General features: G+C 34.5%; 2 long non-coding RNA genes across 2 annotated transcripts; one reads left to right on the top strand and one right to left on the bottom strand.

Moving 5' to 3' along the window:
* The first annotated feature begins 3,269 nt into the window (after positions 1–3,269).
* LOC132160022 (uncharacterized) lies at positions 3,270–4,440 on the top strand. Its single transcript, XR_009437931.1, has 3 exons — positions 3,270–3,387; positions 3,553–3,731; positions 4,295–4,440. It is a non-coding gene; the product is annotated as an uncharacterized LOC132160022 (long non-coding RNA).
* Positions 4,441–7,195: 2,755 nt separating this feature from the next.
* On the bottom strand, positions 7,196–9,206 carry LOC132159176 (uncharacterized). The gene is made up of 4 exons (XR_009437818.1): positions 9,086–9,206; positions 7,940–8,055; positions 7,712–7,796; positions 7,196–7,319 (listed from the first exon to the last, which is right to left on the bottom strand). It is a non-coding gene; the product is annotated as an uncharacterized LOC132159176 (long non-coding RNA).
* Between the last annotated feature and the right edge of the window lie 7,094 nt (positions 9,207–16,300).

Below are 16,300 nucleotides of genomic sequence, written 5' to 3'. Positions count from 1 at the left end.
AGAAAGCTCTCGGATTTCATCAAAAAATTTGTGTTCATCAGATAAACGAAGGTCTTATGGGTTTGAAACACCATGAGGGTGAGTAATTAATGACTGAATTGTAATTATTTTGAGGGTGAACTATCCCTTTAAGTTCAGTTATGGATTACTGTAATAAACATATATTTTTGGGTTAATTTAATTTGCATGTGGCCTCCATGTTATGATTTTGGATATCAGTTGTTTAACTCCACAAATCAGAAAATACTAATGACAGACAGATAAATAATAATAAACAAAAATTTCTCCATGTTTTGGGAATACAATTTATTTTAAAACCAGGCAAATGAGATGGGAACAAACGCCTTCTTTAAATAACCCATGAAACCAAATATTAACCATACACATTTATTATGACTATACTACTGAGAAATGTGAAAAGTGAGGCATGTAAGTCATGATATACTTTTACATATTAATAACATCAGGCCACCATGCTCATAGAGTTTGTTTTTAAAATAAAATTATGTTTACACAAAACACATCACACTTCCTGCACATTTCACTTTGAAACTTCCGTGATCCGTGAAAAAAAGACCTGATAGAATTTGTGTTCTCTCATTTGCATTCAGCCTGGGTTGTTTTGAGCCAAATCTGCTTTATTTAAACTAGTAGGATCTGTGGGTAAAGTTGCTGTAGTTCCTGTGAACAGAAACTATAACCAGAAACATCTTCAGGAACCTGCTGAACAGCCAATTCCTGAACTCCTGGTGTATCATACAACAGCTAAGGACATGAAAGAAAAGGTGTGGAAATACAAAAGTGAACAAAATAGAAGAAGAAGAAGAAGAAGAAGAAGAAGAATTTGCACTAGTCTCTTATTTACCAGTCATGACTTCCGTTAGAGACCTGGAAATGTGAAAAAGGAGACATCTAACAAAACTTTCAAATGTGTTTAATTTATATTAATGACATCAGGGCACCATGATCATTAGGTATTTTTATGATATTTTCAGTTTACACAAAACATGTCATACTCCCCACACAAGTCACAATGAAACTGCTATGATCCGTACAAAAACACCTCACATAGTTTTGTGCTCGTATTTGCATTTGGTCTGGTTTATTTTGGTCCTCACCTGCTTCATTTAAACTAGCCTTAACAAACAAACTTTTGGACATTTTTAATACATGAAACATTGTTTATATCACACGGGGCTGTTGAATGACTGAATGATTGGCTGACGAATGTTCTAAGGAGGGCAATTATTTTCAGGGAAACGCACGGCGAACTTACAGCCTAAAACAGCAAAATAACTAAAACCACAACAACGCTGGCCAAGCAAATAAATATCGTAAACAACAGGATAAAAATGACAAATTATTTTCAGGTTTTTGCAACAAAATTACATTTTATTGTGTATGGAGTTCACATACTCTCTCCCACTCTCTCTTCCTTACAAACACACACACAAACACACACACACACACACACACACACACACACACACACACACACAACAACAAACATGTTGTCAGTGCGGATCTATTGATTTTATTAATAAAATACTTTAGCAACTACAGACTATTTTAGCAAGAACATTACTGCGTGATCTGATTAATTAAATCCTGGTAACACAACAGTCAAATAAATGTTTGTGTGTGTTTTTTTTTTTTTTTTTGACATTTTAGAATTAGTCTTCAGTTCAGTTATTTATCCAACAAATACCTGTCATTTTTGTATCTAAACATGAAATATGTAAAACAAATGAATGGTTATTCATATATTGCACGTATATAAACCCAGCGTACTCCACACATTTCACTTTGAGACTGCTGTGATCTGTCCAAAAGGCTTCGTGTAGTTTGTGTGCTCGTATTTGCATTTGGCCTTGTTTGTTTTTTCCTCAGCCACTTCATTTGTGAAACAGTTGTTCATTAAGCATGAGGAATCACTTTCACACATAAATTAGCCAGCACTGAGTTCTGAGCTTAACCCTTTGAAAGTCTTGAGGATGTGCTGGAGTTGACTTTATCAATATCTCAGCCAAACATTAATGCAACTCTAGATGGAAATAAACATTGTTCAAACAATGTCACAACGAAAGCACAATGAAATCAAAGCCAAAGGTGGTGCAACAAAATATTAGAGTGTTTGACTTCTTTTTGGACAGACAGTGTAAAGTCAACTCCAGCAGATCCCAAAGAGAATGCCAAATGACTTTCCTTGGATGCAAACAACAGCAGGAAATTTAGAGTTGAAAGATCAACATGTACGGAGCTCCGCACATGACATGCAAGAAAAAAATAAATAAATTGTGCGCACGATTTACTAATTCGTTCCCTCAATGTACTAAAATGTGTCAACCCATTCTCACTCCAAAGGCGTCAAAAACCGAAGCATGGTCAAGCGCCCCTAGCGTCACTTTTATGACGCCAAATGTGCCTTTGGGCGTCGCAATATCGACGCACTACGACCTTCATTGCTTTCAGTGGGAAACTTTTGGCGTCAGGATTTCGACGCGAGGGCATGAGATGTTTATCGCTATGAAATCACGTTCAAGAAGTCTCATTCAGCACACATCGCGATACTTGCCACCAGTTTAAAAGTGGCACGGGTTGGGTGAGTAATCGTAAATACGCTCTTTTAATGCCTTTTATAAAATGTATTCTGTCTTCTTTATTAATCAGATTAGCGCCATATGTTTAATCGCTGTATTACATCGGTCATCCACGGCTGTCTTTGAGTTTCATTGCGTTTAAATAAATGAACACAGCTGCTAACTGGAGTGATTAAACTCTATCGGTCACGTGACGTGCCATAGACCTTCGATCCGTTTTATATTAATTTCAGGTTTAATGATGTAAGTTGTATTTGTAGTAAAATCATGGTTATCACGACACTTACAATTGTAATAAATTAAATGAATAAAACACAGTAAACGGGACATTTACAATGTTTTTACCACAGTAACTGTAGTTTTACTATGGTATATTAATAATCAACACAACAATACAATAATCACTAAACCAGCTATGTTTGTATCACTGTAATGTTAGTGTTTTTTTGTGCTTTTATATGACAGATGTCACAGTAATCATATGTTCTGTTCCATGCTTTTAATACCTTTTAATGTAAATAAAAAAATAAAATAAATAAATAATAAAAAAATGTATTTTTCCATCCTGCAGTTCATTCATATCAGTTTATATCTAAATATTTTGCTCACAGATCATTATTAACATTCTGTATATAATTCAATTTTATTTTCTCTGACTCTCCCCTTTTTTATTATTTTTATTTTTAGCTGAAAAGACATAAAGGCAGTCAGCCCAGTGGTGTTTCTTGAGAGGTATTCCTTCAGAAATGGAGAAGACAGAAAGCTGCGGAGACAGACATTTGCAACAGTAAGTCTGTGATAGTTTGTCTCTTTTATCAAACATTCCTGCTGTTATCATTTGTACAGCATTTGTTGTTTCTTAAACTGTTGCACTGTCCAAATACCCACACTTGCCATCTTTGCACTTGACCACTTGATTACTTATTTGACGTCTTTCCTGTATTTGGCCTAGTGTTCGAGTGAGCATGATGACCACAAGTGTGTGTCGAACTTTTCATGACCTGATGACTGTGTTTCCCAATCCTGGTCCTGGAGAACCCCAGCACTGCACGGTTTTGGTGTCTCTCTTATCTGACAAACACACTTTTGAGGTCTTGGAGTCTTCACTGATGAGCTGATGAGTTGAATCAGGTGTGTTTGAACAGGGAGACATCTCAAATGTGCAGTGTTGGGGTTCTCCAGGACCAGGATAGGGAGCCACTGCCTTATGGGACACACTTACTGTATGTGTTTACAGAGATTTTTAATATCTAATTATCAATATTTCACACACTGTACTTTGGACAGCTTTCCGTGCCCTCTTGTGAGATCTCGGCAAAAAGTCTGACGATTTATTCCAAAACACGATGCATGATGGGATACACTAAGCGTTGTATAGTGCTCCAGAGCAGTATTGGAGAGGTTTAGTGACCCTGGACAGGGTCAAAGTCTTTAAAATGAACCCTAAACACAGTCGCACATCACAGTCTTAATAATCCAGTTTAACACTTGTATGATATTGTCTCATCTGACACTATCAAAAGAATTCATATGACTATAGCTTGCTATTAATTACTTGCTTTTAATAATGGATGCATTTAACATTTAATTATACAGCATCTTTACAGAGGCTGCTTTTATGGTCTAAACAAAACCCAGTGTAATGTATAAGTTGAATGTAATTTAATAATATTTCATTTCTTTCTGTCTTACAGGATTGTTTGCAGATAACACTGTAGTTCTCCATCATGCACAAGGACTCACCTCGTTAACTCTTTATCCCCCCGCACACACAGAAATGGTCCCTGGATCAGTGATTAGACTTTGCAGAGGTTTGATTTTTGCAGAAGATGTAACTTTGTTTTAATTAAGCTTATAATGAATACATTACAGAACCAGTGATGAAAACAATAGTTAAAAATAGTATTTTTCGCATTGATAAAGCATATATAAGATAAAGCTCTTTTCCAAGCTTCATACAGTAAACTATACTCTGTGTCTTCCTAATGCTTTTATCATTAAAAAAAGCATCAGTTCTCATCAGGAGTTTTAGTAAAGGAGATATTCATACACAGTCTCCCCTAGTTCCAGTCATGAAGTGAATTAATGATGTTATTGTCAAAGGTAGCAGGTGTTTGTTTTCCTGAACACTTTCCCTGTCTTCCATTGTTCGGCTAATCAGTGTTTATTTGATGCTGTGCTGATAGAGTTTTATAGATGACATTGCACACTTGATTTGCATGTCTTCATGATGTTATTTTGTGAGTTTGAAATATTTACATTGTGTTGTATAACATTTTGGTCAATTTAATTTTTAAGAAAATTTATCTTTTTCCAGTGTTCTCTGAAAGACATACTGTATTTACGTTTTGATTTTTAATAAAGGCATTTTCATTTGCATGCTGAAAACAGTTAACGTTTACAACATAACTGCCTTTTTATTTTTTTATGGTGGCAAAAACGAGCTTGGTGACAGAGGATGCAGTGCTGTAATTTGGGCACGCTGTCTTTAAATGAGTTTGACATCAATAAATACTGGAAGATCCTTACAAAACTATGCATGTTCATTATGCTTTATGTATTTATTTGTTCATTCATTTATTTTTTTGTTTTTATTCCTAGAGTTCAAATGGTAGAGAATGGTAAATCACAGAAACACAAATGTGAACAATTTTAACTTTAAAACACAATGTAATATATTTGTCTTTGGTCAAAAAAAAAAATCTAAATCTTAAAAATGTGTCATATTTAATGAGAGGAATCTATCTGTTGGATACAACTGCGACTGCTGGGGATGTGCACATCAATATTGCCCAATTTTTGTCAAGCTGAACAACGGAGGAAGGTGTAGACGTTAATAAAACAGAATCTAATAAGTAGCAAATATTATCTATTGTTAACCGAATCTATCCCTTCAGCCGAAAATGGCCGAAAAACGAAAGACATCTGTCATAAATGGATAAGGAAGTGTGACGCCGCTGCTCAGCTTCGATGTCATTGGCTGTGAATTTTCAGGACAGTCTGTGGTTGGACTATCTTTTAACCCATATTAAACAGCGCATCATGTTAAAAAGTATGTTTTGCTGCTATCATCACATTAGTAATATATTAAGTCAACAATGAAGTGTTGCTATATCTTGAGAAAAATTACATCTTTAGCGAGATCCTATCCCTAACCCTGTGCATAACTTCAATGAACTACGAAAAACAGCCCCTAGTTTTGCCTTTCCATAGATAGAACGACGGAGGCTTGTGGGTAATGTAGTTTAAAACTTTTTATTAACGAAACGAAATAAATTATTTATTTTAAGGAAAACTGGTTATCTAAATATGTTCAATGTGCAAACCTCTTTAATATATATGAGAGGCAGGGTGAAATGTGGTATTTTACAGTGAGCAATATTTAAAATGCCTTTATGCTAGCTTTCCATTTATTTCTGAAAACTGAGTTCAACATTATTTTATCAGCATAGCATAAGTACTAATCCTGCTGATTTTCTCTTTGATACGTTAATTGGACTCTGATTTACAATCATTTGAAATGTACAGTTTTGGGCTCTTCCAGGGGGTGCTACTGGGCCCCCGGGGGTAGAAGGGCAGTAAAACCTTGAAATGAAAACCTTATATATATATATATATATATATATATATATATATATATAAACTAATTAGCAAAAATCAGTGTAAAAATGTCCTCCTCACCCCCGTATCGTCCTCCTCAGATGCTGGACATCAGTAATGTGCATGCTCTTGGTTTGAATACAGTACAAGATCCACGTTGATCATTCCTGGTACATTCTCAGTTATCCCTCAAGTGTTTGTAACAATAAAGCCCATGGCACCATCTTGCAATGCAAAATAATTAATCTCGTAACTCCCTTTATTTCACAAAAGATTTGCATATTTGTTACTAAAATATAAAAAATAACTTTCTGGTGCACTGATGTCCCAGATGTTATTAATCCGATCAAAAATGTTTCTGTCTTAAGTAAAAAATAATGCCAATAATTAATAATATGTAGTTTTACCAAGTCTAAAATAAACACATATGAGCTTACCTAGTAAAATGATGTATTTACCAAGAATCTTCAGAACACAATATTCACCATTTTCATTTTATTGAAGCATAGACTATAAAGATGATAAAGTAGCATCAGGACAAATAAGATTCAAGGAAAATAATTATTTATCATAAAAAATACATTAACCTCATATATTAATCAGTTCACACAGATGAGTGATGAAATATCCTTAAAAGTCACACAATCCCATCCAGTCAACTGTGATACAGAGCATGTGATACATATAAGACATGTGATACTGTTTCAGGAAATAATGATTCCTTATCATCACATATAAACTGGTTTCATCTCCCCATCGTAATCTTCTTCTCTTGTGTCTGGAAACAGTTTGTGGTTGATATCCAGCACCGATGTGGTGTAGCTTGTTCTCAGCCAGAGGATCTCTCAGTCCTAACATCCCAGACCTGGTCAAAGTGAAACAAACAATCCAGATGAAGTTGTTAATGGACAGAGAGCTCAGCTTATGTTCTGTGTGATTGTAGCAGTGTGAGCAACTATGACCCTTGTCATATGTACATATGTACACTTACGATTCTTCAAGCTGCTTTAAGACCTTTTGAGAAGCTTTTTCTTTGAAGACAATTTACCACATCCTCTTCTTTCACTCCGTTCAAGAGCATCACTTGGTCAGAACCCCTCATTTGGCTGATGAGACCATCTGTACAAATTAAAATACTGCAATAAACAATTTAATTATGCAAGAATTAAGAAAAAGTTAGAGGCAAAGGACTTGCTCATGAGACTCCATTAGCATGTGTAGTTCTCAGAGACTCTATAATTAATCTATTGCTGCAGTAAATGTGTCTTTTTCCTCTAGAATCTTTCTCCAAAGTTCCTGACTTCTCTCACAAATGTGTTTTAGTCTGTGCAGTGTGGCTTTAGTCAGGCCTGGCTTTGGTAACATGCTGTAATTGTAATAGTATAAAAAAAATATATATATATATATATAAACCTTAGAAAGAATAATTACAGCTGACATGAACAGTCCCATGAGAGATCATCATAAAGTGCTGTTACACATAACACAGCATTGCTTCAACACACACATACCAGAGGACTTCTGTTTGCTTGAGCACAAGATGGCCGTCTTCATTCCTCATCCTGAGCAAATCATTTCCTTGGTCTTCCTTCTCTTCTGTAAAACAAGATAATCTCTACTTACTCTGTGTGCAATTAATATTGTTCATTAAACATAATTTAAGTTAATTTAAAATAAGATTCAGACCAGAGCATTTGATGAGTAAATGTTGATTCAAAAAAAACTCTAAACAAATGTACCTGGGAAGAGCTGATCATGGCAAGATTCGCTGAGTCTCAGTAATAGCTCTTTTAGTTTTTAGGGAGGTTTGTGAGGGTTGGCTCTTAAAAGAGCTGTTGAGCTCGATATTGTAGACCTGAAAAAGAAGGACAGCATTATCTGCAACAATCCTGTAAGACAGAAAGAAATGAAATATTATTAAATTACATTCAACTTATACATTACACTGGGTTTTGTTTAGACCATAAAAGCAGCCTCTGTAAAGATGCTGTATAATTAAATGTTAAATGCATCCATTATTAAAAGCAAGTAATTAATAGCAAGCTATAGTCATATGAATTATTTTGATAGTGTCAGATGAGACAATATTATACAAGTGTTAAACTGGATTATTAAGACTGTGATGTGCGACTGTGTTTAGGGTTCATTTTTAAGACTTTGACCCTGTCCAGATACCCACACTTGCAGTCTTGGCCACTTGAGAGTGTGTGTACGTGACAGTGTGTGCACAAGACTGTCCCTGGTCTTAATAATGCCAAAGCACAGCGTCCTTAACACACACTAAACCTCTCCAATACTGCTCTGGAGCACTATACAACGCTTAGTGTATCCCATCATGCATCGTGTTTTGGAATAAATCGTCAGACTTTTTGCCGAGATCTCACAAGAGGGCACGGAAAGCTGTCCAATGTACAGTATGTGGAAATATTGATAATTAAATATTAAAAATCTCTGTAAACACATACAGTAAGTGTGTCCCATAAGGCAGTGGCTCCCTATCCTGGTCCTGGAGAACCCCAACACTGCACATTTGAGATGTCTCCCTTTCAAACACACCTGATTCAACTCATCAGCTCATCAGTGAAGACTCCAAGACCTCAAAAGTGTGTTTGTCAGATAAGAGAGACACCAAAACCGTGCAGTGCTGGGGTTCTCCAGGACCAGGATTGGGAAACACAGTCATCAGGTCATGAAAAGTTCGACACACACTTGTGGTCATCATGCTCACTCGAACACTAGGTCAAATACAGGAAAGACGTCAAATAAGTAATCAAGTGGTCAAGTGTGGGTATTTGGACAGTGCAACAGTTTAAGAAACAACAAATGCTGTACAAATGATAACAGCAGGAATGTTTGATAAAAGAGACAAACTATCACAGACTTACTGTTGCAAATGTCTGTCTCCGCAGCTTTCTGTCTTCTCCATTTCTGAAGGAATACCTCTCAAGAAACACCACTGGGCTGACTGCCTTTATGTCTTTTCAGCTAAAAATAAAAATAATAAAAAAGGGGAGAGTCAGAGAAAATAAAATTGAATTATATACAGAATGTTAATAATGATCTGTGAGCAAAATATTTAGATATAAACTGATACGAATGAACTGCAGGATGGAAAAATAAGTTTTTTTTATTATTTATTTATTTTATTTTTTTTATTTACATTAAAAGGTATTAAAAGCATGGAACAGAACATATGATTACTGTGACATCTGTCATATAAAAGCACAAAAAAACACTAACATTACAGTGATACAAACATAGCTGGTTTAGTGATTATTGTATTGTTGTGTTGATTATTAATATACCATAGTAAAACTACAGTTACTGTGGTAAAAACATGGTAAATGTCCCGTTTACTGTGTTTTATTCATTTAATTTATTACTATTGTAAGTGTCGTGATAACCATGATTTTACTACAAATACAACTTACATCATTAAACCTGAAATTAATATAAAACGGATCGAAGGTCTATGGCACGTCACGTGACCGATAGAGTTTAATCACCCCAGTTAGCAGCTGTGTTCATTTATTTAAACGCAATGAAACTCAAAGACAGCCGCGGATGACCGATGTAATACAGCGATTAAACATATGGCGCTAATCTGATTAATAAAGAAGACAGAATACATTTTATAAAAGGCATTAAAAGAGCGTATTTACGATTACTCACCCAACCCGTGCCACTTTTAAACTGGTGGCAAGTATCGCGATGTGTGCTGAATGAGACTTCTTGAACGTGATTTCATAGCGATAAACATCTCATGTCCTCGCGTCGAAATCCTGACGCCAAAAGTTTCCCACTGAAAGCAATGAAGGTCGTAGTGCGTCGATATTGCGACGCCTAAAGGCACATTTGGCGTCATAAAAGTGACGCTAGGGGCGCTTGACCATGCTTCGGTTTTTGAATCCTTTGGAGTGAGAATGGGTTGAATGTGTGCACGATTACTATTGCGTTCCTTCGATTTGCTAAATCGTGCACACAATTTATTAATCGAGTGAACGAAATAGTAAATCGAGGGAACGCAATAGTAATTGTGCGCACGTTGTAGTACATTGAGGGAATGAATAAGTAAATTGTGTTCTTGTTCTTGTTCTTGTTTTAAGCCGATGTGTGTTAAGTTCATCATCAGTATCATCAATGTTTCCAATCATGCTTTTAATTTGTGCAGCTGCCAAATTGAAGCTTCCTCTAAAAAATACACCATTTGGCTCTCACAAGAATATATGAACACAACAAAGTCATTTTCTAACCAGCATGCACCTCGTGGTGATCATGTGATCATCTCAAACGAGCCGATTGATTGTGTGATGATCTGACTGAGCTACAAGAAAATAAACAAAGTGATTTGTTCTGTTTCTAGATTCCGCTTCATCTGTGTGTCTGCAGTGCTGATAAACAAAGGTGAGCATCTGAATAACACATTTAATATTCATGTAAAATATTTACTGCATTGTAATATTTCTACATTGATTTATTCTGTTTATATAATTATATATTTTTAGTTTCTGTTTTTTTTTTTTTTTTTTTTTTTTTTTTTTTTTTTTGGTTATATTTCCTGCACAGTTTCTGTAATTAATAATTCTAAAAAATGCAATATATAAATGTTTAATATATAAAAACTGTGGTAACATGAGGTACAGTATAACTGATGATTTGGATTTTTTTTAAACTAAAATGGATCAGTATCTGAAAATGTAAATATATAGTGAGTGAAGATACGCTGATTATACAGTTTTAAATTTCATTTAGAATTCAAGTTTAGGAGTTTTTGAAGCAGTAATGTGATTTTTAATGCCTTAAAGTCTTCAATCTACAATTTTGTGCAGTAATTTGCTCTTTTGTGTTACACAATTTCAATGTTCAGCTATAAACATGTTTTACTTCTACCTAGATAATAAAATTAGTTGGATAGACAGATACATGTGTGACCTGTTTGATTGTTTGGAAAAACATTTCTGCAGCCGTTGATCACATTTCCTGAAATAAAGAAGATGTCATCTGAATCCTGATTTGCTAAACAAATAAAAACTTTTACTCATGTGCAAGTTTCTATCAGTATAGTCAAAGATTTTCTTCCATTACTGTTGTTAATTAGTGTTCCTGTGGCTCAGTGGCAGAGCATTGCGTTAGCAGCGCAAAAGGCTGTGGGTTCAATTCCTAGGGAACACATGTTAGGCAACAAATGTTAGCCTGAATGCACTGTAAGTTGCTTTGGATAAAAGCATCTGCTAAATTAATATAATGTAGGCTTACACAAGGCCTCATTATGTTGCTACTAAGACCTAGTATATGTTGTGAGTTACTACTTTATAATTAAAGTCTTAAGCTGTTTATCATCAGCCTTAGTTTTTTTTTTTTTTTTGTATATATATGTTATACGGTTTGTAGAAGAACAATTTGGTTGTGGTTCTTTCTTTTTTTAGCAAAGCAATTAAGATAATTTCTTTACATTTCTTTAAAATCATATTCCTTGGTAAAACAGTCACAGTTTCACAATTTCTTCCCAACACAACTACCGAGTCAATATGCTGTTCAGGGGGGCTAGAAACTATAGTGACACCCTTTGCTTCTGGCTTCTATTTTATCTTTGCTATGTTGATTTTCAGACAGCTATTAGAGCATCCGACTATTGCTTTCTGTTTCATGAGAAAATAAGAAATATTAAAATGAGAAATGTAGTTATGATACTAAAGTTATGAAATAGACAGTATTCATTTTCTATTAGTTTTACATTTGAAATAAGCGGCATCAGACAACATGTTCATAAATCAGCTAAGAAAAATATGGTGTTTAGTTTAATTATTTAATGATATATAACTGTAATCAATAAAAATTAATATCAGTGCTACTTTACAAGAAGGTTACAGAGAGTTATTTCTGGCCACCTAAATAACTCCTCCTGTAATCTCCAAACTGAAGATTCGTATATTGTTTAGGCTGTTATACATTAAAAGAACCTCGTGGAAAACAGTTTGGACATTTTGTGGTATCCTTCTTGATATTTCTTTGAATTATAAAAGTGTAATTCTTGAATTTATACATTATAAAGGGGAAGTGTTGAGTGTTACTTAGTCAATCTTGATGAAAAATTATAATTCAAGTACATGAATATGGTAGTGAAGCCTCTGTTCCTCTTTGAATGCAGTCTTTCAGGTTAGAGAGAGAGAGAGAGAGTTTGTCTTTCAGATTGGTTTATCAGTAGATGTAGAACAGAAAAAGCACTATCTCTCTCCTCAAAGTAGTAAATACATAAACAATAAATAAAAGTTGACAATTTTCTACAAATAAAAGATTACCTGTATTGTGATTTTTTTTTTTTTCTTGTTAAATGTTGGCTCAATCCAGAAAGATTTGTGTCATAGTTTCTCTCAGTAAATTTTATTGTGACAGATGAAAGGGCTGGTGAGATGGTAATATTCTTTGTCAATTTGATGGGAAGAAAAAAAAACTGGAAAAAATGGGTCAGTGGGCATTGTGTCATGTGACATGAATACAAATGCAGAGATTACAGTTATTCAGAAATGTGTGATCTTCTGAGAAACTTAACAAAAAATAAATAAACAAAGGGGTAGACCTTAGCCTACAGCTTGTATTAGGTTTACTAGTTAGGCATATTGGCAAAATAGCTATGATGTATTTTTCAGATATGTTTCAATTATTATTATAATTATTATTATTATAATTATTATTATTATTATTATTATTATTATTATTATTATTATTATTAATAGTAGTAGTAGTAGTAGTAGTAGTAGTAGTAGTAGTAGTAGTAGTAGTAGTAGTAGTAGTAGTAGTATTATTATTATTAGGGGAAGTCGTGGCCTAATGGTTAGAGAGTCGGACTCCCAATCGAAAGGTTGTGAGTTCGAGTCCCGGGCCGGCAGGAATTGTGGGTGGGGCGAGTGCATGCAGAGTTCTCTCTCCACCTTCAATACCACGACTTAGGTGCCCTTGAGCAAGGCATCGAACCCCCAACTGCTCCCCGGGCGCCGCAGCATAAATGGCTGCCTACTGCTCCAGGTGTGTGCTCACAGTGTGTGTGTGTGTGTGTGTGTGTGTTCACTGCTCTGTGTGTGTGCATTTCGGATGGGTTAAATGCAGAGCACAAATTCTGAGTATGGGTCACCATACTTGGCTGAATGTCATGTCACTTTTTTATTACTGACAACAAGAAACACGTAGTAAAGTATCTCAGAGTTTATAACGAAAACCAAAAATAACATGGCTTCTGCTGCCCTCTAGAGGATGTAAAGCTGAAAGTCTGTTTCTAGTATGATTTTCTACTGTACATGTTAAAATGGCTGCATCACTAACACCCTTGGGCTTGGTCATTAAATTGCAGTCATATTAAATTTAAAGTTAAAATTACTTGGAGACCAGCTGAAATAAGCTTTTGTTTTTTATATAAATTTATATATATTGTATTTAGTGTTTATTACAAGCATTTTTTTTATTATTTTTTTTTTTTTTTTAGATTCTGGTTTTCGGTTTTAGTTACCGTATCTATGTAAATGTAAAATATTGGATGACCAATAATTTTCTAGTTCGTGCATAGTTCATGCATTTATGACCTCTAGACTGGACTATTGTCTATTGTCTGGACTATCCTGCTGCTTCAATAAACAAGCTACAGGTAGTCCAAAGTTAGGCAGCACGTCAGTCTCATAATCTTAAAGTCGTGAGTTCAAGCCTCACACGGGGCAGCGTGGTGCTTTTTTACTCACATTTCACTGCTGGTTATATATGCTATATATAATTTTGTATGTGACGAATAAAAAATATCTTGAATCTTATGTCTCTATCTGTTTCTCTATGTAGGATTTACACAAGCTCCAGTCTGGATCCAGAACACCTGAGAAGAGATGATGCTGACCCTCAGAGGACCCCAGATGATCCTAACCCTGAATCAACAACAGAACTAACAAATATTGCTACAAGTGTGTCTGCATCATATAACATTTGCTGAAAATAATGTTCATCGTCTGGCTGACTACGTCTTATATTAATTTTAAAATCCTGACATACGTACACAAACTGACAGTCACCACTGATAAGCTATTACTAAATATTGTAGAAACATAATTTTCTGTAAAGCTGCTTTGTAATGATTTGTATCGTAAAAAGCGCTATACAAATAAATTTGAATTGAATCGAATCTATAATAATAACAATCAGGCCAATTCTGCTAGACCCCTCTTCAACTCTTTATTTTTTTAATTATTAAGGAGGGCTTATTTTTTTATACAGTTTAATACATGTAATAATCAAATATGTTTGAAAAACAATGGGTATAAAACAGAAAATGAACGTGCTTACATCGGATAAATGAAGTGATGATCGTGGCGGGGCATTAGGTGTTAAAAAAGGTGTACAGTGTGGACAGAGCAAACTTGACTTTGACCAATGTGGGAGGTTTCTTTCTTTCTGTCTTTGCTTCAGAGCTGCTGTAGAGTTGCTGAGTGAGAAAGGTTTCATTATATTTATCTGTTTTATTCACAGCAACATGAAGATCCTTCAGCTTCAGCTCTGTGAGTTTATTACTTGTTATATGTATGTTTGCATCTACTTTGTCATATATTTATGTCATATACATTTTAGCAGGTATTCTTAATCATGTTTGCTTATGTATTTTTTATTATCTTACAGATGTATTAATCTGTTGTCAGTATGCAGTGTCAGATCTATTAACTGACCCGGGATCAAATGTGACCATAAACTGTGATCTTGATGAAAATGAGGTTTATTGGATTTTACTGAAAACAGCAGATCCTCCAACAGTCATTCTACAATCAACCACAACATCACCTTATTACTTCTATAAATCATTCAGAAAGAAATATTCAGTGCAGTTTAAACATCGTCTGGTTATTAATAATGTGACTGCTGATGAATTAGGAGTTTATTACTGTATGAACACACGCATACCTCCAAAACTCAGCAACAGCACCAGAATAAACTTCAACGGTGAGTTCATTTACTCTTGAAGTGATCAATAAATTGTTAATCACTACTTATACATTTGTCACTTACTGATTCCATTTTTTTAGAAACATAATTATATCCATACATTATTTCTCATATATTATCACAGTTTTCAAGTTGACAGAATCACAACATTTGTACCATCAGTGCAACAACTGTTATTTTAACAGACTGTGGGCACTTTCTTACAGAATCAGCTCAACTAACTGAGTGTCACAGTCGGACAGTGCTGGAGTTTATTGATCAGAATCAAACACAATGTCAGATTATTATCATCATATCTGCTCTGATGAATGGACTTCTGCTCATTGTACTGATCGGTGAGTTATTTTTGGCCATCTGTAAAAATATTATTACGATGATATTTTCATTTATTTAATTTTGACTATTTTATTGTTATTTTGCTATTCATGTGACTTACATAATGACGTTAGAATTTAAGAAATAATAGTACAACCTTTATTAAATACTGAAATCACTGTTTCGTTTTCGGAGTAGTAAAAGTTATTGTTGGTGGAAAAAGAAGATCTCCAGAACGATCACAACAACTCAACACTGATCGACAACAGACTCAAGTTATAGAACAACAACAGGACCTAAACCAAGTACAGGTAACCACCATCATAACTTTAACAATTAGAACATTTATTTCTGTAAACTGGGATTCATGCTGACCTATTATTCCAACTATAATATTTGAAAACATTTAGAAAATTTTGCTTTAGTGACAACTGCACCTAAGATGCTCATTTTGTTTTCTTCATTGTTTTTTAGTACGCTGAAGTCGATTTTACCAAGCTGCATAAAAAAAATTGTACCAGCCAGGTCGACAGCACTTATGCTGCCCTAAAGCAGCCAAAATCATAAACATTTTATGATTACAACTTATGATACTTTCCTGATGCTCATGCAAACATCTGAGTACAAGCCAGTCTTACATACAGTACATGCATTATACTGTGTAAAAACCTTTAAAAAAAATGCAAATGAATTAAAAAGATTTAATTTGAAAGAGTGTGCTGCAGTTTTATAATGTAACTGCTTCATTCTGCTTTCTAAAGATGGAAAAGACCTAGAAGTAAAAAAAAAAAAAAAAAGATTTACAATTATTTGAA

Source organism: Carassius carassius, chromosome 16 (assembly GCF_963082965.1).
Source record: "Carassius carassius chromosome 16, fCarCar2.1, whole genome shotgun sequence".
NCBI classification, from domain to species: Eukaryota; Metazoa; Chordata; class Actinopteri; order Cypriniformes; family Cyprinidae; genus Carassius; species Carassius carassius.
This window is presented reverse-complemented; position numbering and strand designations above follow the sequence as displayed.